Source organism: Lissotriton vulgaris, chromosome 4_1 (assembly GCF_964263255.1).
Source record: "Lissotriton vulgaris chromosome 4_1, aLisVul1.2, whole genome shotgun sequence".
Taxonomy (NCBI): Eukaryota; Metazoa; Chordata; class Amphibia; order Caudata; family Salamandridae; genus Lissotriton; species Lissotriton vulgaris.
The window spans coordinates 1,469,390,175-1,469,417,470 of NC_141691.1; the positions used below are offsets into that span (position 1 = coordinate 1,469,390,175).

Below are 27,296 nucleotides of genomic sequence, written 5' to 3' on the forward strand. Positions count from 1 at the left end.
TCTGGCCTCCAGAGACTAGAGACAAACCTCTGCCAGTCTCCTCGGTCCGCAACTTAGGAGCCATGCTCGATAACAAGCTGAGTATGGAAACCCAGGTAGCAAAAACAGTGGGGATCTGTACAGCCCTGCTACGCTCCCTGCGTAAAATCATGCCACTTCTTCCTGCACAAGCCCGGGCGTCGATAGTCAGGTGTACGATACTCAGTCGCCTCGACTATTGTAACGCCCTGCTCCTTGAGTCTCCAGTCACGCTGATGGACCGACTACAACGAATTCAATCTGCCGCCGCCAAGCTGGCTCTTGGCTGGACGAGGAGGTCCTCGGCCACAGCAGCTCTGGCCGAGCTACATTGGCTGCCCTTAAAGCAGCGTGTGGCATTCAAGTCCCTCTGCATTGTCTTTAAGGCTCTGCACGGACTCGGGCCCAGACCTCTGCAAGCCTTGTTTCTGTGGTACACTCCCACCAGAGACTTACGCTCTTCTTCGGCCTGTCTGGTAAAGGTGCCCAGATTCAATAAAGCCAGAACCGGGGGCAGATCCTTCAGGGTCGCAGCGGCCAAGTTATGGAACAGCCTGCCCATTGACATACGCCAGATCTCACAACTTCTTCCATTTAGGAAACGCATCAAGACCTGGCTTTTCCCCTAAAATCTGCCCGTCCGCTAGTTACTCCGGCTATCCGTCAGCAGAGTATTCTCCAGCGCCAGGAAGCCTGCAAGGTATCAGCTGCGCTTTACAAATACTCAAAATAAATAATAAATAAATAAATAATAGACGGGTGAGGTTACAAATGAGTGGTGAAGTAAATTTAGAGCTAGGTTGTGAGGTAGATGGGGTAGTTAGATGTAAGGTGGAAATGGAAATAAGGTAGTGAGGTAGAGTGAGGACTGACAAAGTTACAAAGGGGCTAGGTATAGTGAGACAGAGAGAGATCGGTGAAGATGAGGGAGATGAGGTTGAGAGAGAGGAAGTAAGTGGAAGATAGATATAGGAAGGTGGGAGTCAAACAGAGTAGGTGTAGGAGAGGGGTAAGGTAGAGAGAGAGTTGAAGTAGAGAGAGTGGGTAGAGATGATACGTTTTCTGGGACCTCTCCAGAATACTGCCCAAGATTTAGATCCTCCAGACCAGACCCTCTGTCAGCACAGACTTCATCAACATACCACCATGAGGCAGAGAACCCAGAGGGCTGTAACCCATGCAACTACCTGAGTATTAAGTGAAGAAGGTGTGTATCAGGCAACAATCAGTCCTATTAGTCTCACAGGAGTATTTATTAATAGTGGGCTCCAAACCTCCTTTCACCATGAATAGCCACGCTCAGGAATTGACGCTAGGAATACAGTTTATGACTTTATTGAAACCATAAGCCCCTCCTAGTGCACACAGGGTGTATAATGTTCACTATTAAGACAAATACGATAGTGGTTACGATATTGGCTATCAAACAGAATAATAAAAAATATTGTAACATAATAACAGAATTTCTGCGCATCGATTCTCTGTTTTGGTATCACCTATCACCCACAGGCCTTGGTGGAACAGCAGAGGTATTGTTCCATAAGTAGACACCTGTTGTTTCTGTCTCTGCTCTCGGCTGATAGGTAGGCCCCAGGCATGCTGATACGCCTTCCTGACGACTTGATGTGCCTTCCTTTAGCCTTCAGGAAAGGAAAGGTGATTTGCAGCTTTCATCTACAGGACCCTCAACTTGTATTACCCTGGAAGTGCAGATTACTCTAATACTATTTTAATGCAGTTTACGTACTTTACTTAAACTTCGTTAGATGTTCTGAAAATAAACAATCGATATAGAAGCTCTAACACCCATTCACCTACTTATGGTCTCATTTAACCTTGTTTGTTTATAAAAAGTAATAGGAAATCGAGATGTCAGACTATCCTGAAACAAACAATAAACAAAATGTTCAAGCAAGCTGAATTATTGAATTGCAATGAAACAGTCATTAAAAGAAACCGACTACTGTGCATTTATAATGGAAAGCACATGCATTTGAAAAAATAAGACTGTGAAATGTATTGGGAAGTATCTACATACGAACAATATGAAGATTATCCGGGAGGTGGGGATGTAGAGGTATACAATGTGAGTGGTAGAAATAAATGAGGTTTTGAGAGAGGGGGGGTAGAGGGAGCTGTACTGACAGATGAGGTAGACATAGGTAAGGGAGAAACATGTCAGATAGAGAGAAAGGTGAGTTGGGTACACACTGATGTATGAATAGGTAGATAGAGAGAAGTAAACGAGGGGGGATTGAGGTAGAAGAGTTTAGGTGCAGTTAGAGGGAGGAATCAGACAGAAGCCTTCTTTTTAGGTCTCGCACCTGCGAACGGATCGCGAAGCAATCGTCGCTGCAAGACTATTGTAATCAGTTCTGCTTACAAGGAGTCAAGGGAGACAGGAGACAAGTGATGTGCACGCGCAACCTTGCGGAATCGGATCAGGTCGCGTGCGCGTTCACCATCTCCTGTGTCCCATGGCTCCTTGTAAACAGACACACACGCATGCACGCACACACACATAGAGAACCCCCGCCATCGCGCGCGCACACACACACACACATACATAGAGAAACCCCGCCGCAGCCGCCCCGCGCACACGCATCCCCTCCCTCTACCCCCCCACTTTCCCTTCACTCACCGGCGCTTCTCGCATGTCCCTCTCCCTCCGCAGCGGGTCACTCTCGGCGGCAGCAGGCTCTGCGTGTCTTCTCCGCGATCCACAGCTTGCGCCGGGACAGCCAACGTGCACGGCGACGGCGTCTCGTGCGCTCCCACCGCGGTTTCGGTTTCGGGCCCATGCAGTGCTTGTTCTGTCTAGGATTTGTAATTGCACCTGAGTAGTCCTGCATGTTTGTAGGGTTTCGTACTACACAAAGACATCTGAAGTCTCGAATTGCCAGCGGAGGCCCTGCAGCTGAATGTCCTGTCCATCATTGAAGTTTGCGAATATTTCGGCTCTCGCACTGTGAAGTAAGTGGCACAGAAGACACAACTGCAGCCGCTCTGCTTCATCATCTCATTTCACTGCTCATGGAAGTCCCATCCGGAGACTTCAGGGAGTGAGGAGAGATGGAAAACCGCGCGACTACAAAGAGGTGCGTGCAGTGCTATAAATCGGAGGCCGCTGAGTACCGGAACCTCCATTATTTGAAGAGTCCCTGCGCTACTAACACGCATGTATACACAAAGTTCTTTTAATTAGAGTAAAGCGTTTGAAGAAATGTTCGAAGTCGCGAGCCGTTAGTTCTGACAATATCGCACATCTCTAATTTCTCTCCCTCATTCAGGAGGCTCTTCAAAAGAATAGGAACTACCAGAGGCCGAATGCAAACGACTTACTGCTTAATTTGGAAGGCACAAAATCAGGATCTTCTCAAATAAAATTACATAAAAAAATCTTTATCCCTGTACAGAGCTTTAGGCACTGAGAACGTTGCATTATTTAGCCTTACATGTGGCCCACTATGTGTCATCAGGTGTACTGCAAATGAACACATTCCCCGGGTTGGATAACGAGACACTGCTAAAATTATTATTCTGCCAATGCTAACTACAACAACAACGACCGGAGAGGCAGGGCTCTTTATTGTTGCTAATTAGCATAATCAAAGAGGTAGCTGCTCAGCTGAGAAAAACGACTCAACAAGTGTTGCAGTAGGGCCGGTGGGAGAGGCTCATGATCTGGACCACTGTGGATGGGTTTCAAGAGGCAAGATTGGAGGAAGAGGAAATATTATTGATCTGAGTAGACAAACCTAAGGCCAGGCGGAACGCCCAGCTCAGGTCCCCAAATGTTCAAGGACCAGCCTGGGGTGTTCTTACTGGTCTCCAAGACCTCAGAATGTCAGCCAGGACTACCAACTCCCTGGTACAAATAACACATTACCCCTCTGGCCTGTCACTCTATCGTAGTGAAGAACCATTTCATGGGCCATGACATCCACATCACTAGCCTATGTAGCAGCTCGTTAGGCCAACTTCTAACGATGCCAGAGCCAATATTCTTCCTGATGAATCTGGGCCATGGCACACACTGATGTCTTCCTGTCTGTGACCCACAGGGAGACTTGAGTTTTGATAATTGCTGTTGTAAACATGTTGTAAACACATGGCATTAACATGTCCTTGCATTAGGACTCCAAATAAGAAAACATTGTAAATAGCAGTGGGGCGTGGAGTCTGTTAAAAATGAGTGCACTAATGCATGGCTGTTACCGTCGTAATCATCTCAAGTTGTTGATGACGAACTATGCAAAATTGGAAACCGGTATGCTAAAAGTGTCTCTTGCACTCGTCACAGCACCTCTCGTTTATGCACCATGGCGTGTGCATCATCACGTTTGAAACAAGTGGTTGAAACTCACACCTCTCACCCAGAATCTTCTCCTTTGGGCATACTACAGCCAGCCAGAGGGAGGGAGGGATGAGTCAACGCTCAATCATAATAGACTAAGAACAGAGTCTTCAAGCCTTACATTAACATGAAGATCTTTTTCAGCTATGACTTAAGTCCATGAGTGCCCTCTTGCCGCCTCTTAAAACTCAAAATCAATACTGTTGTTACCGATTACATTTGGATCGGTGACATCTAAACGCATCTCTCTTCTCTGTCCGTGTATTTTTTATTTGGTTTCTGATAAAAAATAATGTTTGGCTCTGTCTATCACCTCACTGCATCCACCATGTGCTCACACTAGAGACAGTAACTCACTGGACTGGGCCTTAGTGTCAGTGTGCCAAAAGATGACTTTGTGCAGAAAGTGACAAGATGGTCAGGGAGAAGAAGTAGTGCAGTTGGGCTTTGCCGTATCCTCTCCAGCTTCACAGGGCAACGCCTGTGTGTCTGAGGGTCTGTTTGTCCTAGGCATTGGCTACTCATGGTGTCAATAAGAACGGACGTGGTACAGGTGGTCTTTTTAAAATGTATTTATTCGTTTTCACTTTTATATAGCGCAAACTTTACCCGCAGGTATCAGAGCGCTTTAAATCAGCATGCTTATAACAAGCAAGACTAGCACTCTATATTACTTCCAACTTTGCTTAGCATAAGCAACAGCTAACCATTCACAAACAATGTTTATATACCGATTGCAAATTAAAAAAGAAAATTAATGCAAAGCATTGTCATTTACAATGCCAGTAACTCAAACTTTAATGCTGCGAGACCTATTGCATTGTAAATGCTTGTTAAATATAGTCGCCACCAAGTGCCTGAAAGCATGAGATCCAAGGTTAGTCAGATTGGGCATGCACGCTAACTGTCTGCAAAGCTAATATCCAGCTTTCAAAGTCAAAAAGGATTTGTTTTTATGCATGTTGCGATTTCTGCCTGTCCCAATCACTTTATGAAAGGGTTCTTGAAAGGTGGGGCCCTGGGCACTTGCCCACTTTACCCATGCCCTAAAACAACGCTGCAGCCCGTGTTAGAATGCCTAGTCGCTGACAGACCTATGAGTGATCTCTCTGCTTGCTGACATATATGCTGGTGGCTGCGGTTCAATCTGCAGCTCTTTGATTAGCGAGCTCAAATCTATAAACTGCCTAAAAACAATGCCCGTCAAGCAGACTTCTAATTGGGCAAGTTTGGATGTTGTTCTTCAAAGTAGAAGTTTTGTTTAGTAAACATTGGTAAAATTGAGTCATATTTCCAGCTAAAAGGAGTGGCAAAGGTCTTGAAGCATGCTTTGATAAAAGCATCTTCAAATTGTATTTCAGGACCTTCGTTTCCAAGATTTATTTATTTATTTATAAAGTTTTATATAGCGCGAACTTGATCCCGAAGGATATCAGAGCGCTTTACAATTTGAACATTAGTCTAACACGGGGAATCTAATGGGCATTGAGATTTACTCAGCTAAAGTAGGAGTTCGTATTCAAAGATACTAAATACAGCGTGCATATTTTTTACAGTTCAGTGCACCAACCTATTTAACTTCCAAACTGGTAGTTGCTACTGTGAAGCAAGTTCTTGTTTATTCAGAAGGCCTGGAGGGCCACCAGGACTGAGACCAAATGAGGGACAGCTTGCCAACTGTCATAACCTCCGTTTCATCAGAGTTCAGCTTAAGGCAATTGCTGGCCAGCATGCCTTCTTGGAAATTGGCTGCTACCTTGTCACTATTGTTGTTTATTGCCAGCACCAGTTTTATGTCATCGAAATAAGATGTAAGGCCCATCCCGTGTGCTTTGATGATTCTGGCTAAGCTCGACACATAGATGTTAAAAAGCATCAGACTCAGTGATGAACCTTGCGGAACACCACACGGGAGGGCCAGCTGGGCAGAATAGAAAGTGCCCAGGTTTACTGACTGGGTGCGTAAGGTGAGAAAGGATGACAGCAGGTCTCGTGCCTTGAGTTGAATGCCCATTCTAGTGACACGGTCGATCAAGATGGTATGATGGACCGTGTCAAAAGCAGCTGAAAGGTCCAGCAGAATAAGAACTGCCGTCCCACCCTGGTCCAGGATGATTCTGATGTCTTCCGACGCTTTAATAAGTGCGGTTTCTGTTCCGTGCCCTTTACGGAAACCAAATTGAGTATCATCTAAAGAAAGAATTCCGGACCCCCAACACCCCCCCCCCCCCCCCCCCCCCCCCCGCCGCCCCTGATATCAATCATCGACAGCTAACACTCTGTCTAGAAGGATGTAGCAGACTTACAAGAGATACGAGGATTTTGTTTTTCATTCAAAATATTGTATTAAAGTATTTTGCAAGAATAAATACACAAGCGACATACAATACAAACAATAAACAGAATACCTTTGTGAATCAGGACCGAGCTCAAAGCACGGGCATGTTAGTGAATCCTCCAGCTGTACCTGCAAACAACGGACCGACAGGCCTGAATGCGTGCGTTCACTAGGCACGTCTGGCGTTTTTATGGGGCCAGGTCAACAAACTCAAGTAGGCCCCATAGTAATGGGAATTGTTCTTACATTTAAAAAATGCCCAGTAAGGAAAGAGAAAATATTGCAGATCCAACATCTGGCGCTACTAAAGGTGTTTTCTGTGTTAGCTGCCTTTTCAAAAATAGGCTTACCTTACAAATCTGTAAATAAATGTGCCGCCTGGGTGAGCAACCCTGAAAAAGTGCGGAGATTATGGAATAATGATCCCTCTGCCACACCTACGCTTCTGACAGGCCTGGCATTACTTTCTCTATCACGACAACTGGCTCTCGCACCCCATATTTATTATTATTATTTATGTTATTTGTAGATCGCAGACACTCATCCCCAGAGGGCTGTCTCGGCGCTAGATTGCTTCAGGCCCTAAACATTACAGCACTTGCCTTCGGCAGAGAATAGCCAGGTGTTTTGTTTTTTCCTAAACCTGGCGTGGTCCGAGGTCACATGGTGATCAGTGGGCAGTAAGTTTCAATGAGAGGCTGGCAGGTGGGTGAATAAACGACCACCCATCCTCACCTTTGTGATGCGCTTGGCTTTAGCCAATGCTGGATTGGATGAACACAGGGTTCGTGCAGGTCTGTAGAATTTCACTTTACTATGTGGAATGGCTGGTCTAGTGTCGTAGAGTGCCTTGTGGCCATCGCATAAAAGTTTAAATTTGTCTCTCTTGTGGATTGGCATCCAGTGGAGGGTATTTAGACAGGCAGATGCCCAACTGTACCTGTCACTATTACAGATGAGTCTGGCATACGCTTTTTGGATAACCTGCAGTCATGTGAAGAGAAAGTCTACCTTACGCAAATAAAGGACATTGCCATTGACCAGTCTGCTCGTAATCAATGCCTGGACTACTGTCCTTCACCAGTCCACAGGGGTCCAGCAGAAAAGTTTCCATAGGAGCCTAAGTAAGTCAAAGCATTTGACACAGGTCGTGTTGACCTGCTCCTGTATGGAGAGAGAGTTGTCTATCAGGAAGCCAAGGTTCTTTGTTGCTTTCTTGGGTTCTGGAACGAGGCCAGGGACGATGTCCACCAAGATGCATCCCAGATGTAGTGTGCACTGCTGAAGAGTACCATCTCTGTTTTATCGGCATTGAGCTTTAAACACTGTGCTTTTAACCAGGTTTTTACCTCCGACAGACAACCCGTAAGATTTTTTTCTAGTCTCGCCATGTTTCTCCCCAATGGAAATTACCAGCTGGATGTCGTTGGTGTAAGAACATATCTCAAAGCCCCAGGTTCTGACGATGTTAGCCAGGGAAGAGACAGAATCATTAAAAAAGTGTCCGGCGGAGTGAAGAACCCTGTGGGACCCCGCATTTAGATATATGAGGAGTCGATCTGAATATGTCCAGCTGAACTGACTGGGTTCTTTTATTTAGAAAGGAGGTGAACCATTGTAAGACTTTTGAATGTAGGCCGGTCTCATGTAATCTTTTTATCAGTAGGCTGTGAGAGACCGTTTCATAGGCTGTGGATAGATCTAGCAAGACAAGTACAGTAGCCCTTCCATGATCCAATTCTAATCTAATACTAATCAGTACAGCAAGTCGGGGGGATTCTGTGCCGTTTCTGGCTTTGAAGCCAGTCTGCGACACATCAAGCAGAATGGTGTCTTCAAGAAACAATGTCAACTCAATATTGACTAATCTTTCCAGTACTTTGGATATGCATGGGTGCGGGGATATAGGACGATAGTTGGATTAAACGGAAACATTTATACCTCCTTTCTTGGCCAAGGGAAGAATTAGGACCTGCTTCCATAGGTCAGGATAGTCAGCGTTAGTCAGGGATAGGTTAAAAATGTGGGTCAGGTAGGCACTTAAAATACGGACTAGAAGAGAATAGATCAAATGTGGACAAGTGTCAAGAGGAGAGCCAGACTTGACCTCTGACATGATTTATTCCACCTGCTCAACTAAGAGACTCGCAAAGTTACCTCAGTGAAACAATGCTTTGTTTTGTGGGCCTAAATGTTCCCAAGGGCCCTCTTCTAGGAGGGGATATGTTTCAAATGTCGATTTTTTTTCTTTCTATTTTATCAATGAAAAAATTGGCCAGGTCTTCGTAGTGAACGGTCGAGGGATTGATAGCCTGAGTCAGGCTGGAGGGGTGACACAGTTCTTTTATTATTTTAAATAATTCTTTGGAAGAGGCACTATTTTCTTCTAATCTTTTAATGAAATAGTCTTTCTTTGTTCTTTTGAGCACATGTATGCACAAGAAATTCGCATTTTCTCTACCTTCAACTTAATTACGTGGAATAACGTTTATTTCTCTGATGGACAATGTCTGGTTGAGTTGCTCGACTTCCAAGGCGCACAACTATCCAAGGTGTTAGTAATGGTGGAGGTAAATGTATCTAGGTACTACATAGGGACACATCTTCTCCAAGATCTGGAGGCCCAAAGTGATTTAAAAAAGATTCTACATTAATTTTACTCCAGGGTCTTTTTAGGGTTGGGGGAAGAGTCAGTTTTTTTCAGAATTTCTGGTACTGTGATGAAAAATTAATTAGAAAATGGTCTGACCAAAGTAATGGGTTACTGTTGTGTAATCTGCATCACCAAACATAGCTCTACAATGGTGGACTGCGAAATTTTAGCCTTCCAGCTGTCTCATAACTCACGAGTACTGTTTGGGGGTGTTGTTTATTACAGGCCGCTTGGTTACCATTCCCAATTGGCTTCCAGTATCTTTACTTGGCTGCACCCACTGATCTTAAAATATGATGTTTTTTTGTGACTGGGGATTTTAATCTACACTATGAAAATTCGGAGGACGCCCTATGTAAAACTTGGAGAGTAAAATGCAAATCCTTCAACTGAAACAGTAGATCATAGGCACCACCCATGATCTTGATATGCTATCCTCAGATTGATCGGCTATTATCAAATGTTGAAACTATTCAATGAATGTGGCTTCAAAAATAATAACAATTCCCTCTCCCTGTTGGCCTACTCTATTGCATTCAAGATTTTGTGTCTGATAGGTATTGCTGTAGTAATCTCTGGGAGCGCGCAGCTACTGGCCCAAGTTTCGAAGAAGAATACTAGATCAGGGTTTGTGTCGTTAATTAAATCCCTAATCTCCATAAATGTTTGGGGAGGGACGTAGCGTTGAAGTACAGCAATTTCAGGCTTAATCCTTCCGGATTCTCATCCATGACATGAGTCTCCTTGTTAGTCCAGCCTTCCAATTTACAATTAATACAAGAGACAGGGCCCTGTATATGCCCTTGTGCCTCTAACACACATTTGTTAGAAACTGGTTTGTGGTTCGTGCCCCATGTTAGAAGAGCTTCCTGTGAGTAAGATAGTCTGCCTGTCTTCCTGGGGTGAAACTGGCATGGGTTTTGGCGTCTGGTGACAGTTGGGCACGGACAGGCATAGACAGGCTTGTCTTTGGTTTGCCGGAGGTGTGGCCGCGCATCGCCCACGCTTTTAGCCATAGCATGGGTCAACAGCTAGACCGCTGACCTGTTGGCCCAAAATGGCTGCCGGAAAACACTCTCTGATCAGCATGGTTTGAACACTCCACTGCTGACTCAAAATGATGTGCAAAATGTGAAATTGGCCCCTGAGTGTGCACGCAAATACAGTAAAATGCTCCCAAATTAAAGCAATGCTTCAAGTTAAAACAGGAATATGCTCTAATTTTAAAATTGCCACAAGATTTAGAAGCCTAATAAAGTGCCCCCTAATCACATTAGCAGCTGTAGGGATGTTGAAAAAGCCACAGATGCCTAGTGCCACAATATCGTTATGGTGTCTGCAACCTCTAGTATGTATGGAGCCACATGTGTGCATAGCTGCCTAGGTTTCAGATTCTAAGTGTGACATTTTCTGAATTTCAGTGTAATTATGAGTGACATTTCAACGACTAGAAGTGACACTTTCTTGCGAACACAATCCAGCTATGAAGAGAAGGGAAACATATTACATTTAATTAAATTAGAGCAACAAGAAAATCGTAAAACTGCTGCAAAGAACCAGAAATGCATACGTTATTCAAAGAATGTCCCATTCAACTTGAGGCCGCCCAGCATGAATTAGTGAATATATAGAATAAACGTCCTGCTCCACTTTCCATCCACATGCTCCAATAACTAGTGTTTTTTTTGATGCGCTTCAACTTCAGTTTAGTTAGCCATTCATGTACGGTACAGATACGTCCAGCTACCAATCGCCTAACAAACACGAGCACCACCTTCAAGAAACACCCACCAGCCTCTCCTGAGCACTGGATTTAATTGTCTATCATGACTAAAGTATAGCACAGTTAGAGCTGTTGGCTGCGCCACGGCGCATGAAAACTAATTGCGGCAGATTGCAGAACGGAAGCTGGGCATTTTGGGCAAGGCAGCCTCAGGCCTGTGCGGCACACACTTGGTCACAGCCCGCGCAGCTGGCAGACACCAGCCAGAGTGCAATTATGTGGAAGATCAGGTGTAGTGGCATTAGTAGATGTCAAGTGAGTGTTTAGGCCAGCACAGAGAAATCATTTTACTTTAGCTGAGCCAGCCTGAGAAAGGTGTAATGCCGTGCATTTATCTTTTCTTTATCATTTCTCCTGAGGCGGAAGCCGGGAGCCACTTTGCTGCCATATTTTAAACCTAGCTGACACTACCTGTGATTTTAAAACTTGTGTGTTTGTCTGTTTACCATCGCAGCGCCGCCATCGCCCACGAGACGATTGGCCACGCCCCTCGCTACAAGCCACGCCCCTTTTGCACTATAAAGCGCCGTGCTGAACCACGAGCAGGCGTCTTTATCATTTCTCCTGAGGCGGAAGCCGGGAGCCACTTTGCTGCCATATTTTAAACCTAGCTGACACTACCTGTGATTTTAAAACTTGTGTGTTTGTGTGTTTACCATCGCAGCGCCGCCATCGCCCATGAGACGATTGGCCACGCCCCTCGCTACAAGCCACGCCCCTTTTGCACTATAAAGCGCCGTGCTGAACCACGAGCAGGCGTATTTATCATTTCTCCTGAGGCGGAAGCCGGGAGCCACTTTGCTGCCATATTTTAAACCTAGCTGACACTACCTGTGATTTTAAAACTTGTGTGTTTGTGTGTTTACCATTGCAGCGCCGCCATCGCCCACAAGACGATTGGCCACGCCCCTCGCTACAAGCCACGTACTTTTTGCACTATAAAGCGCCGTGCTGAACCACGAGCAGGCGTCTTTATCATTTCTCCTGAGGCGGAAGCCGGGAGCCACTTTGCTGCCATATTTTAAACCTAGCTGACACTACCTGTGATTTTAAAACTTGTGTGTTTGTGTGTTTACCATCGCAGCGCCGCCATCGCCCACGAGACGATTGGCCACGCCCCTCGCTACAAGCCACGCCCCTTTTGCACTATAAAGCGCCGTGCTGAACCACGAGCAGGCGTCTTTATCATTTCTCCTGAGGCGGAAGCCGGGAGTCACTTTGCTGCCATATTTTAAACCTAGCTGACACTACCTGTGATTTTAAAACTTGTGTGTTTGTGTGTTTACCATCGCAGCGCCGCCATCGCCCACGAGACGATTGGCCACGCCCCTCGCTACAAACCACACCCCTTCCTCCCCTCTTCCTATAAAAATGCTCCCCACTCGGAAGCGCAGCGGAAGAGCGCATCGGGCGCTCCTATGGCAAGCCCGTCTGCGCCCGTCCCCGACCAGGACGCGACGGGCGCGGGCCACTCTGCTCACTCTCCCACAAGACCCTGTGTCCCCACCCCGCTTTACACTCGTGAGACTCTGCTCAATCTGAGAGAGTATGCGTACGAAGGTCTTCTCACTTTCACTGAAACTGCCTTCCCACTACATGACTTCGCTATTAGGGGTCTGCTCTTGGGAGGACTTCTAAATGTCAGATCACTACCAAAGCATGCCGACGAAATTCAACTATTGATTGACACCCATCACTTAGATGTTCTTTTTCTAACCGAGACGTGGACCCACGCCGATTGTGAAATCGAACTAGACTGGGCCTGTCCGCAGGATTTCAAAATCCTACATCTCCCTAGACCCAAAGGCCGCGGTGGTGGAGTAGGTATTATCTATAGAGCCTCGTGGCTTATCACCAGCCTAGACATGGATCCGGTCGTTGGGACCGAGCTCCTCGGCCTCTCTATAAAAAGTCACACTGGAGCTACCTTTACGGTAATTATCTGTTACCGTCCTCCGGGGACCTTTAACTCGCAACAACAACAATCCCTTCTTACCTCCATCACCAACATGGCGACCTCCCACAACAAGCTGATTATCTTAGGTGACTTTAACCTATGGCCAAATGGTATTTTAGACACCGGACTGAACAATTTACTGCTCTCTTGTGAGAGCGTGGGCCTCCAACAACTAGTCAAGGAACCTACTCATAAAGCAGGGCATCGACTCGACCTCATCTTCTCCCCCTCAGCTAGTACACCTGAGTGATATCCTGCCTATGGGCTGGACTGATCACTCTCTTCTCAAATTCTATATTACTAGTAAGGGGGACAGAAGGCAGGCACACAGCACCCCCTCGGAATTCATGTACAGAGATTGGAAAGCTCTGGAAAAACTGAGAACTACTGGTGCCGTGTTCCAAGTGGATTGCAGCTTCTCCCCCTATAATCCAGTAGAGGACAACTACGAGGCCTTCTGCACTAGGATATCCTCAACTACGAACTCCCATTTTCCCTTAAAAAGTTGCAAGCCTAAGGGTAGAGCATCAGCCCCTTGGTTCGATGACTCCCTGAAGGCCCTTAAATTAGCCTGCAAACAGGCTGAGAGGAAATGGAGGCAAGGCTACTCCAACACCAACAAACTAATTTGGAAAAACAAACTCCTGGAATATAAATCAGCAATTATCAAATGCAAATCTACCTACTTCTGTTCCACTATAATTTCAGCCGCCAACAGCTCCAAAAGCATTTTCCAGATCCTTAACAACCTCACCCACTCTGACTGTGCTAAAAAACTATCCCTCCCACACAAGCACTCTGCGACAATCTCGCCTTGTTTTTTAAGGACAAAATTGAGGCCATTATCCAAAACTTGAGCACCTCCCCTTCACTGGGTCGTCTTAATGGCCCCAGGGCTGATACTACTAACTACGATACAGTCAGCCCAGGGTGCCATCCCATGAACCGCTTGCGGGAATTCCCCCCAATTTCTGAGGCGGATTTCGACAGCTTGGCTCGCGGGATCTCTTCGGGTTCCCCGCTCTACCCTCTACCCCCTAAAACCTGGAAGGCTTTCGGAGAGGAACTCTTCTGCACTCTCTGCAGGATCTGCAATCAATCCCTGCGCTGCGGACTTGTTCCGGCTCCCTGGAAGCAGGCTCTCATTACTCCACTGCTGAAGAAACCCTCCTTGAACTCCGAGTGCTTACAGAACTATCGGCCAATTTCCCTGTTGCCATTCCCTGCGAAAACCGCCGAGCGCTGGGTGAGCTCTTGTCTCTCCAAACATCTGGAGCAGAATCACATCCTGGACGAAATACAATTTGGTTTTCGTCCAGCCCATGGCACTGAAACAGCGGTTCTCACTGCCATGGAGGATCTCCGTATGCGTGCAGACAGGGGCCAGGCAGTAGCCCTGATCCTGCTGGCCGCTGTCTGCCGCATTCGATATGGTCAATCACGTGATTCTGCTGAGGAGACTAAGGGAGGCCGGGGTTGACGGCACTGCCCTGCTCTGGTTTCACTCCTTCCTACGGGACAGGAAGCAGGCTGTTTCCCTTCCCCCGTTTCAATCTGCCTTCTCCCCAGTATCTCATGGGGTGCCTCAAGGCTCGTCCATCAGCCCTATTTTATTTAACGTTTACCTCACACCTCTGATCACGTTAATAAAATCCCATCGGCTAAAAGCCATAAACTACGCTGATGACACTCAGCTCATCCTCTCCTGGGAGGGTGAAGATTCGATCCCTCTGGCATCGTTTCACGACTGTCTGAGAGATACAGCGGGATGGCTGCACAAAAACTCCCTGCAATTTAACTGCTCCAAAACCGAGGTTCTGTTCTGTGCCGGACGTCGAAGCCCCCGCCTGTTCCCAGCCGAATTTTGGCCCCCGGAAGCCCCGGAAAAGCCACAACCGGTCACCTCCGTCTGCAACCTCGGTGTCATGATGGACAACAAACTTAGCATGGAGACTCAGGTTGCGAAAACAGTGTCCACCTGCTCGGCCCTACTGCGCTCCCTACGCAAGATCATGCCACTTCTCCCCACTCAGGCACGGGCGTTAATAGTCAGGTGTACCATTCTTAGTTCCCTTGACTATTGCAATGCGATGCTGCTCGAGCCCCAGCTGTACTGCTAGACCGTCTCCAAAGAGTTCAAACGGCCGCTGCCAAACTGGCCCTTGGCTGGAATAGGAGATCCTCGGCCACAGCGGCATTGGCCGAGTTGCACTGGCTCCCTATGAAACAGCGAGTGGCTTTTAAATCACTCTGTCTTGTTTTTAAAGCACTGCACGGAGTCGGGCCCAGCTCCCTGCAAACCATGTTCACCTGGTACATCCCAACCAGAGCCCTCCGGTCCTCCACAGCCCGCCTTGTCACAGTACCAAGATTCAACAAAGTCATGACCGGGGGAAGATCCTTCAGAGTTGCAGCTGCAAAACTTTGGAACAGCTTGCCCCTCGACATCAAAACCTGGCTTTTCCCTAAATATTAATTCTGGTTACCTCGCTCTGTTGCCCCCACTGTCTTCCACCTTAGGAGTTATTTTACAGCGCCAGGATACCTGCAAGGTGACAGCTGCGCTATATAAATGTTTTAAATAAATAAATAAATGTTGTGTGTGCACAGGTGTCTCTGACTGGCCGCTATGTGCGAGTCTGTGGCTGCGAGTGCAGAGTGTGACGCATGTGTGCGTGGATCTTGGATGAGGTCAGAAGGCAAAGCTGGGGAGCACAGATCATTTAGAACTATATTAACAGTGAGTACTCTTATTTTACGCCCCTCTCTAACTCCAGAGCACGGCATACACTTAGTTGAAATGAAATTGCAGCTATGGCCCGCTCGAGAGCAGCTGCATTTCAGGCGATGCCGGCCACCTTTCTCGCTTCTCCCTGTGGTGACAGCCGCCCGCATCAGGCTCGCTCGGGCCGGCTCAGCTGCTCAGTTCCTGGTGCTCTGGGGCCGCAAATGAACCACTCCTGAAGCTGAAGTGAGCCCGGCAGTTCTAAGTAACTCTGCTGCCGCCCCGGTTGAGTTGGGACAAGCTGAGTCGGCTGCTTGTGATGCAGCGGGCTGCGGGATTTATTAACGCGCTGGTTGTGACCTCATCAACAGCAGCCATTTCTGAATTCAGCTGCTGCTCATGAACTCCTGAAAGTGAAAGTATGGTGCTCTACCGCACGGCGATTCAATACATTTGTTAGATTGAGCAAGTTGGCAACTCAGAGCCCTGCCCCCAAGAATTCTCCCTTGCAGCACTGGTTACCTGCCTGTGCCACTGACACTAGTGTTTTATAATAACAGCGCTTGACAGGCACCGCTCTTATATGCGTGACTTCGCATTTCAGTGCGGTGATGCGGACCAGCGCACTGAAATGCATTAGTCTAATGCCTTATGTGTGGTAATTGGCAGGCCTGTGTGTGGCACAGGTGCATTTTTGCAGTCCAGGAGTGTAAATCGAAATAAACATACTTATTAATAGATTTTTGACAGAATCACATCTATCGGTGTAACGCTCGGTGATTCTTCTTTCCTGATTGAAATCTTGGGCCAGTATGGACCAGGTATTGTCTCTGGCTTACATAGGGATATCAGCTATCCTATCCTACTTTTTTGGTTATTAGATTGAGAGAAGTAAGGTGGGTTTTTTTAATATCTTTTTATTGGCATCTTAGACAAAACATACATTTCGTAACTTTGCACTTAATAGCGCATCATGTGACAATCCCGAGAGAAGTGAGGTTTTTAGTGCTCGCTTATTTTTGTTCTAATGTACGCATTTGTTTTGTCCCTGGTGTTTACATTTTGTCTGACGCAAGCAACAAAAACCATTTTAAATCGTAGATGGGTGTAAACCAATTAAAAAGCCAGAGCAGTGTTTTTCATGAATTTGAATGCCTGCACACAGGGCTTGTATGTAGAATATGTCTGCACACAATTAGGGTAAAAGCCACAGTTACAACAAGAATCATAGTAGCCTGGTGTGCACAGACATGCTGCTTCCTTTCTTTCAGCGTCACAGTGAAGTCTGTGCATCTGGTGCTGGGCTCAGGGCAGACACAACAAAAGCTGGGCTAAGAAAAGCGTGTGCCGTGCACAGTAATTAGTAGTAATGCCACCGTTAATTCAGTCAAGCACGCCACCACATCAGTACACTTGTAAGAGGCGACGTCTGTTTAGAAAACAATTACTGAATGGTTTTAAGCAGCTGGACAGCGTGGAACTGCTCTCTTTAAAAACATCCCCAGATTGTAATTTACATTTTCAGGGACAGGAACAGGTGTGCCTCTTAAGATGTTGTGTTTTGGAGACTGAATATGTGTTAAGTTTGTACCTCCAGCCGGAAATGAATGTACTTTGATCTTGCCCAGGTAAAGCCTTTTCATGCAGGAAGAGTGTGTAGGAAATCTGGTTGTTCCTGTTCTGTCAGCCTGGTGATGGGTCTCAGCAGTCAGAACTTTAGACTATAAGCAGGGCTACTGGAATTGTGCGATTCTGCTGCTGCAGCGATTTTTGCATTATTATGTATTTGCCGCATTTGCCACGAAATCCATCACCTGCTGCATAACCTGCAGATTTAAACAACAAACAAAATGTGTTTCTAGCTCAAACGGATCAAAAGTGACAAAATATATGGCGATTCTTTTCCCTGCGCACTGGAATGCTTTTTGCAAAGTTTGACTGGTCATCTTTAAGTTGCTTATTGCTGTATTTGGGTGTTGAATTGTTACTAATAAGGTGAAATGTATTCCCAGACATTATTGCCAGGTGTAAAAATGACAAAATAGTGAAGTAATACTATCACAAAATGTGCCACATTATGCCACATAATTTGTTCAACCTTGCTGCGTAATTTGGTCCTCCCCTGCCGCATAATTCCAATGGCCCTGACCATAAGGAAGAACTCAAAGTTGCCCGATAGTATATGTGCATCCTCCTGATTGTGGAGTGAGTGGTAAATCCTCTGCTGACCGATTCTTTGCTGATGAACTTTTCACCAGCAGATTTATCTCAGAGATGGGGCTAGCATGGCAGGGATAATTCTGCGTAATGGAGAATCTGTGGAGGAATTACCACTTCCTCCACAATTCTGTGGCTTTACAGTCATCACCGCACTCTAAATAAGCACCTATTCACTTGGTTTTTCCAATGGCCTGCACCACGTCGGGGGTTTTGGTTATTAAATAAACACCTGTTTGCTGTTGACCGGTTTTGGTTGTTGCTTTCTGTGCCTCCGTTTTATTGGCTTCTATAACTGTGGCTGCCCGTCTGACTCCTGTGTCTGTGTTTCAGCAAGGTGGCACCTTCGGTAGCATATCTGAAGAGGACCCTGCTTGTGAAGTGCACCGAGTCTGGAGCAAGAGTGGGTGAAACGTCAGGATAAACTTGGTGGCCACCGATCCCACAAACTTTTATAAACGTTCAAGAAGAAGGAGGAGGCTTAAAGGTATGTTTTTTACAGGCTGCACAGTTGTGCAGTTTAGCATTGCCTTCAGATCTCTCCTCTTGTCTACAGTGCTTGCAATGTTTGGACCTGAAAAAGGGCCTTTAAAATTGCAGGGCAGCATCTTTAACTGATGTCATACATGATATAACGTGATCTGTACGCATTCGTACAGTGCCTTTCGTTTTCTTTTCCCTATGTTAAATATTCAGTAATGCTCACTGTAAATACCCCAGGTAGTTTGCACTATACACTATGCAGAACTGAGTGCCACTAGCTGGATGGATCACTGTAGCATATGATCGGAATCCAGACCTGTTCCATGACAAGGTCAAGACACTACAGCTCTGCCTGAGGATGCGATCTTTCTGACTCCAAAACAAGTGCCACGCCCGAAACACAATCGAACAGAAATGTCATTTTCTATCATGCCTCTCCACAGTACTTCGTGCCATATGTTGTTAATCGTGGCGTTTGACTTCTCTTTCTTGCAGTTGACAACAGTAAGCTAGTTTATTTTTTTTACTTTATTTAAGATTTTTGCTACCATTACAGCAATGCAAGCAACATGTATACAATACAATATCTTCTGTACACACATTGGAGTAATACAATAACATGAAGTCAATATAAGCGGCTTATCCATCATACAATCAACAGCCTCCACGCTCTGTGCCCAAGACCTGTGTTGTGTCTAGCGGATCCCAGCGACATCTTCTTATTTTCCCAACATTTTATAACTTCTGTATATTAACACGCCCACCTCCTCCCTCGCCTATCCTACCACCCCACATACACGTCAGTCAACTAGATGCCAGTGTGAGCGTTATTCAACCGACACCCACTCTACCCTGTTCTGCATGTGTGATATCTTCTGCAGCTTTTTTCAGTAAGTACGCTTGATATGGCCCCCATATGTCTTTAGGTTGACACTTAACAGGCATTAATGCATTATAATTCTCTGATTGTGTAGAACATTAAGCCAGATCTTTGTGCCGTTCTGCCAGTTTAGGTAAGGGACCACGCATCCATTTCATTGCAATCCTTCTCTTTGCGAGTAATAGGCCGCTGGAGGCCAGTCTGCGCACAGATTTAGGTATGTTCTTATCAAACCCCAAGAGAGCACACAACGGTGTCTCTGGTAATGTCAGTTCCAGCATTTCCTCCAACGCGGCAAACACCGCACCCCAAAATGCACGGATCTCGGGACAGTCCCAGTCCAGGTGTGTAAAATTATCATTTATAGCTGTACATCTCATGCACCTATCGTCAACCCTTATTTATATAGGCGTGCCGGGGTGTAATAAACTCTGTGGAGGTACTTAAAATGAATTAATCTGTGCAGCCCGTTCTGCTAAAGGGACTTAATGTTATTAAAACAATGGGTCCACTGATCCTCCCTGATTTCAATGCCTAGCTCTTCTTCCCATTCTAATTGACATTTCTTCTTTATTTGGGTTGTCTGGTCCTTTAGGAGTGTATAAAGTATTGTGAAACCATGCTGCGGGGACTCTGATTGTAACAGAAAAGTCAAGGATTTCATTTCTAGCGTCTCAGTCATGTTGGCGCCTAATATCGCGCGCAATGCCTGACGCACTCTATAGTACTGGTAATTGTCTAGTGTAGTCACTCTTAGAGCCAGAGAAGACGCTTGATCCCACGTTTTCACTACTCTGTCAGAAACAGGTCCCCCATGTGTACTATTTGTAAATTATGTAGAGTTTGTAATGTAGCGCAGTCGTCATTGAGTGGGAACCAATCGCGCCACACTATGGGTAGTTTGGGAGAATATATGGTGTTCAGATGTTGAGTAACTGCCATTCTGGGAAGTTGAGATCCTGTGCACCCTACCGTATCTATTATGCGGGGTTTTCCCAGAGAGCCACCAGTCAATAATTTCGGCAGTGGAGTAGGGGAAACCATGTTATGTTCTATATATAGCTATGGCAAATTATGTTGCCCATGTATCCAGTAATGCGTGTGCAGTGTCTGGGCAGCCCTGTAGTATCTCTCCAAATCTGGGGCTTTCAGCCCACCCTCCAAGTATGGTTTGGTTAAGTTGTCCCATTTAATACGGGGTCGCTTACTGGTCCAAGCTAGCCGTGTTAGTAATGAGCGCAAACTATGGAAAGAAGATCTAGGCAGACTGATGGGGATGTTTACAAAGAGAAAAATAAACCGTGTGAGCTCAACCATTTTCATTAATGCAATACGGCCTAAGAGGGACAGTGGGAGTTTAATCCACTTATCAATGACTTCTGTTAGTTTTTGTATTGCACATCCATAATTTTCAGACATTACTACCTCGGGGTCAGTATGTATCTTTATGCCCAGGTACCTTACTGGGTCCGTGGTCCACTCTATAGGATAATCACTGTGAATGGGTGTAGTAGTTGCTGTTAGGGGGAAGATTATTGACTTATGCCAATTGATGTATAGAGTGTTACCCAAATCTCCCCACCTCCTGTAGCATCGGTACAAGGTTCAGCTCCGGATTGCGTATGTAGAGTAATCAATCATCCGCATATGCTGCGATAGTCAGGTCATATTGCGGTTTTCGTATCCCTCCATATGCTTGGTATTCGTGCATCGCATAAGCCAGAGGTTCTGCCTCCAGAGTGCACAGAAGGGGGGAAAGGGGACAGCCTTGTCTCGTGCGTCTGGCAATACCTATCGGTCGTGACAAAGTGCTGTTGACTCGTACGTGTGCCACAGGCTGTGCATACAGTACCTCCACTAGTTTTAAGAAAATATCCCCCACGCCCACTCTTCATAAGACTGAGTATAGAAACCTCCACTCTACAGAGTCAAATGCTTTCTCAATATCTATGAATCATGCTGCAGCTTTGACATTCGGGTTAATTCTTGCTATGGTACTGAAGAGAGTATGCAGATTACTCGTTAGCGAGAGCCCTGGGACAAACCTTGTCTGTTCCAGCCCTAGCAATTTCGGCAGCAGGGGAGCCAACCTATTTGCCAGCACCTTGGCAAACAGTTTGGTGTCTGTGTTGAGTAGGGATAGGGGTTTGTCGGGGGAACAGTGTTCGGATTGTCCCGGTTTTAACAGGGTGCTGATGGTGGCATCATCTCTTGCTTAGCCATCTCTTCGAAGAGATTCACCAAATGCGGGATCAGTTTATCCTGGTATGCCTTATAGAAGGCCACGGTTAATCCATCTACCCAGGGGCCTTTCGTTAGGCATTTCCTTTAGTGCTGCTAAAACTTCCGTTGGTCTAAGAGGGGCTATGTCTCTCTGTCTTTATCTTCCAGCCATGTCATCGCTATATGTGCAAGGTACTCCTCATCTGACTACGAGGCAGAGGACCCCCTAGAGGTATATAAGCTTGTATAATAGTTAGCAAAGGCCTCCACTATCTCAGGTGTGTTGCCTACCAGTTTGCCGCTATCATTATATATTTGTGAGACATACCAGTCGCCTCTAGTGGGCCTAACTACCGCTGCCAACATGGCGCTGGGTCTGTCCCCTTCCGCCTATACCATGGTCGTGGCATATTTCCCTAAATGTTTAACTTCGGTATCTGCCAATTCGTTATACTCGTCAATTTGTGTGAGTATTTGGGGATCTTCACCATCCTGGAGCCTATGCTCCAGTGTTTTAGGCGTGATCTCTGCTTTTGTAGTTGAGTACGAATAGATTTTAAAAACCCTGCATGTTCAGAGATCGCCATACCTCTTATGTAGATTTTAAAAGTCTCCCAAATAGAGCACATAATGCTACCCAGGTTTGTGGCAAAGAATTTGTCTATTGCATTACCCAATTCTGCCCAGAAAACTGTGTCCAGTAAAGAGTATTGTGGAAAACGCCATGTGCGCACACTGTTGCTCAGGTTTGTTAATTTAATCTGTAGAGTTACCGGTGAGTGATCTGAAAGCGTATGTGCCATGTGTGTACAGTCCTCTATGAAGGGGAGCAGCGAACAGGAGGCATACCAATAATATATTCTAGTGTGTGTGTCGTGGACCTAGGAATAGTGCGTTGATTCTCTACCCAAAGGAGAGCGGTGACGCCAGACGTCACAGAGACCCTCCGCGATACTGACTATGGCGCATGCAGTGGGAGATGGGCGTCTAGGAGCGCCTTTCAACTTATCTAACTCAGGGTTCTGTAAACAATTGAAGTGACTCCCCCCCCCCCACAGAGTATTGGCATATGGGAATGTCTCATTATCTTGTCTTATAATGCATGATAAAGTTTAGGGTCATCATGGTTCTGCCAATAAACCCCCAGCAGTAACGCACTAAAGCTACCTTTACATAATTTGGACAACACATACCTGCCCCCTGTATCTACCTCTAATTCTTGTATCTGTAGGCCTGAGTTTCTGCTCACCCAAATGAGTACCCCTCTAGCATGGGATGTGAACCTGGACGATATACACACGTCTTTCATTCTTTAGGGGTCATTAGCCCAGATCTTGGGGTAAGGTGTGTTTCTTGAAGTATAGCAACATCAGTGTTGTGTCTATGCAAATAGGCCACCACTTTGCGATTTTTCCTCTGATCGTTAAGGCCTCTTACATTCCAGCACATAAACCCAATATGGGTTTTAACGTTAGTGGACTGCATCATGAATTTATTTTACGTGTGCGTACTGACGTATCGTGTGAGATATATGTTACCATATAACTTGAGGTGCACAGTTTCTGTCGATACCAGGGCTTTAAGAGGGGAAAAAAACTGGGGGTGCTCTAAAAGGGGTGTGGCAAATTTCTTAAAGGGGTGTGGCCTGTCTTAGTAGGGGCGCGGTCTGAATCAAGATAACTAGCATTGTGTGCTTAAGAAAATCATGAAGTCGCATCCAGCAAAGGATAATAAAATAGGCAAAAAGGTATATTTATTAAGTATAAGCCATAAAATACCAAACACTTTAAAAACCATGTAAAAATGATTTACATTACTTAGAAATCTATTGCAGAATTTCCCGAAACCCTTAAAGATATTACCTGAGCCCGATTCACAGAACTAACTTAAGACAAAATCCTAAACTTACTACCATTTTCGTATTCACAGAAGGGACTTACACATTTTGGTATTCACAGAAGACACTTACTCATTTCGGTATTCACAGAAGTTAGGAGTCCTAACTTTAGGACTCCTAAATGCCTTCTGTGAATACCGAAAGGCCACACCCGTTTTCGTTTCGTTTTTGGAACGTTCAGCACAGCGGGGAAATTATCCCCGCGTGCGAACGTTCCAACGGCCGTGACGAGCTCAGCTCGTCATGAGTACAGCTCAACTGTGCCTCATGAGGAGCTGAGCTCGTCAGCAGCACCCATGAGATTAAAACGCACAGCACGTGCGATGTGACTTGCAGCTTGATCATATAAAAACCACTGGCGGTACAGAGAGATTTGGAAACAGTGGTAATGCTGGTGAAAGACTCCAGTGTAGAAATAGCCCTGAAGTCACTGGATCAAAACGAAAGCCATTGGCCCTAGGATTTCCTTGGGGCACCTCTGCCGTTCATGATCCTTCATCAGACATTGTCTCCACATAGTCACGTGGGCAGTAATAACACTGCCAATTTTCATATCTGTTGTATTCATTGTTATCAAGATAGCAGCTCTAAATTCCCATTGAACAGATGATCTAGCCGAAATTAAACACTCGAATCATAAATATTTAGGTCAAAGTATTATATATTTCCTTCGCAGAGTCTGTTTGCATCAAGCTCTTAATCCGATGAATGCATTTTCTTCCGGAGCCACACATCTCCAGAAGAATAGACTTTCTTGACTCCTAATGCACTGTTCATTTGAATGGGTCCATAATTGTTGGCTTAATGATTCCTGCAAGAGGACCCGTTGTTTGCCCACCTTCATTTATTTCTGAGCGGTTTTATATAGAGTTCACCAGAGCCACCGGGGTAATAAGAGGCTTTACAAGTTGATTTTGGATCTATACTTAAAACAATAGCAAGAAAAACAAATGCATCTTAGAATCTAACTCTCAATGTGGAATTGTGTCTGGCCAAAGTAAAGAAAAAAAGAAACCGAAACTTTCCAAACTAATGCAACTTTTGGTGTAAACTCATATGCAGGACTGTAAGAACAGGAAGATGTTCATTCACAACCACCAAACAACATAATCAGATGCGTACCTTCTTATAGGAGGTCGCCGACTCCAACAAGGAAGGACTTGACGGATGCTGCACTTCACTACAGTGTTCTTGAAGATAAAATGGAGTTCTTCTGGTGTAATGGCCACTCCCAGCAGCTGGATAATGTCCTACTAGCCAATCATGTTGCGCTGCTGGATGCATGTGCCCTCAGTTTGCTATGTTCCCAATCCCTACTCATATTTAGTCCTCACTCAGACCCTCTATCATGTCTTGGTTTCCAATGGAAAAAAGTCTTGTACTCACTCATTTTTGTGTGCCTCCTTTTGTATACTTGTTATTCCCCATATCTTTATTTTTACTGTGTACCTATATATTAAATCATCACGTTCTCTGCAAACGCCATCGCAGCCGAATGCAGTAATGCAAAAATGTAATGACCCCAATAGCTTCTGCTCATGTGTTCTATGAGACAGTGACCTAGGCTTACATGGGCAACTACTTACATATTTTACATGAGCCAGCCAGGAAGACGCTAACAAATGTTATGTTGTCGGTGGGCTATTGGAGTGGGCCACAAAACATCCCCAGTCGCTTCTTATCTGATAGTAGACAGGACTGTGGTGGCTGATAAAGCTCACATGCTGAACTGCACATCAAAGAAGCGGGATGCACACAAAGCTTATGTTCTGTAGTTATTAACTTTATAGGTCTGACCTGGGCTACACAGATCATAAGCATTCTTCTTGGGCAGGTATAGTAAGATATTTCCTTATTTAAGAAGACAGGATCAGTGTTCAACAGTTCTACTCCCAATCTCCAGGTATTGAAAGCTCTGAAAATGTTTCTCTTCATGGGATTGACCTTTCATTTCATCACCTCCCTAAAGTCCTACAAATGTATTGAGCGTATTGCTGGTGTTTACAGTTTCAAACAAAAAAGAGGGTGGGAGCACACTGTCTTAATTCCCAGCCCTCAATTCACCCTATGCATCCTGGTAAATGCATCTAATGATAGCACTTACTTCAGTGACAGTCTTTAGTTTGTCCCCCTTGTTGGTGCAAGCAGTACTGTGTATCTCTATACACGTGTTTCCGGATAGTTGTCCGACTTCAGTAGAGCGCAACACTTTCTTTTGGGGGTTCTGGAAATCCTGCCCAAAGTCTTCTCAGGTCTCGGTACCACTAACTGGGAGCAGGTGCATCAGCCGGAGATCGTGAGCTCATCTCCCAGTGAGTGGTACAGAGAACTGAGAAGACTTTGGACAGCATTTCCAGCACCGCCAGAACGACTTGTTGCTCTCTACTGATGAAGGAATGAACCCAGAAACACGTGCCTAGAGTTACCCAGCACAAGCTGCACCAACACGGCCGAAAAATTAAAGACTACTACTGAAGTGTTATCGTGCACTACATTTACCATTATGTATTTGGGCAAATTCAATGCTGGGATCTGAGGCAATGTACTCCCACCCTCATACTGTTTGAAAAGGCTCCCTTGTGCTATTGAGCTGACAAGATGGTGTTGATGCACATTCACCCAGTGAGTGGTACAGAAACCTGAGAGTACTTTGGGCTGCATTCTCAGCACCCCGAGAACGACTTGTTGCTCACTACTGTTGGAAGAATGAATCTAGAAATATGTGTCTAAAGCTGTGGTACTCATAGTACGGCCCACGGGCCGCCAGCGGCCCGCAGGCCTTCCTCGCCAGCCCGCTTTCCTTTCAGGTTATGTCCCCATGGCCCCCCAAAGAGAGAGAAAGTGGAGAGAGAGAGGAGTGAGTAGAGAGAGAGAGAGAGGCTCACTAACTGACTGACAGATACTGACTGACTGACAGATACTGACTGACAGAGAGACTGACTGACAGAGACTGACTGAGAGATAGACTGATTGACTAAGAGAGAGAGACTAACTGACTGACAGAGAGACTGACAGAGAGAGTTAGAGACTGACTGACTGACTGACTGAGAGAGAGACTGGCTGAGAGAGAGACTGACTGACAGAGAGATAAAGAGAGAGAGAGAGAGAGACTGGCTGACAGAGAGAGAGACGCTGACTGACCGAGAGAGAGAGAGAGAGAGAGAGAGAGAGAGAGGCTGACTGACTTGGAGAGAGACTGACTGAAAGAGACTGACTGACTGAGAGAGAGAGACTGATTGAGATACTGACTGACTGAGAGAGAGAGACTGACTGACTGAGAGAGAGAGAAAGACTGACAGAGAGAGACTGACTGACGGATTGAGAGAGAGACTGACTGACCCACTGACCCCACCCCTACCTGTGCGGCCCTCGGCCACAAACCACACTGTAATTTTGGCCCCAGACAGAAGGTTTGTGAGTACCCATGGCCTAGTGTCACACAGGCTGCACCAACAAGGGTGAAAAATTAAGGACTACTACTGAAGTAAGTACTGGGGTGTGAGGTAGCGTGCTTCCCACGCTCCTTCTGTTTGAAAAGGCTCCCTTGAGCTACTGAACTGACGAGCCTGTGTTCATGCCCCGGCAGCTGGTAAGTGGCACAGAGACATAAGAAGACTTTGGGCATCATTTCCAGCACCTCAAAACGACTTGTTGGTCTCTACTGAAGAAATAATGAATCCAGAAACAAGTTTCTAGAGTTACACAGCACACGCTGCACCAACAAGGGTGAAAAATGAATGGCTACTATTGAAGTAAGTGCTGAGA

The 27,296-nt window shown here is 45.8% G+C and overlaps 1 protein-coding gene across 1 annotated transcript in view; it reads left to right on the forward strand.

The window, feature by feature from the left end:
* The window catches only part of MAPRE2 (microtubule associated protein RP/EB family member 2), an 859,854-nt gene that overhangs the window by 321,089 nt on the left and 511,469 nt on the right, over positions 1-27,296 (forward strand). The window contains exon 4 of the mRNA XM_086965723.1: positions 18,382-18,535. The gene's annotated coding sequence lies outside the window, so the exon portion shown is untranslated. The remainder of the gene's footprint in view (positions 1-18,381; positions 18,536-27,296) is intronic.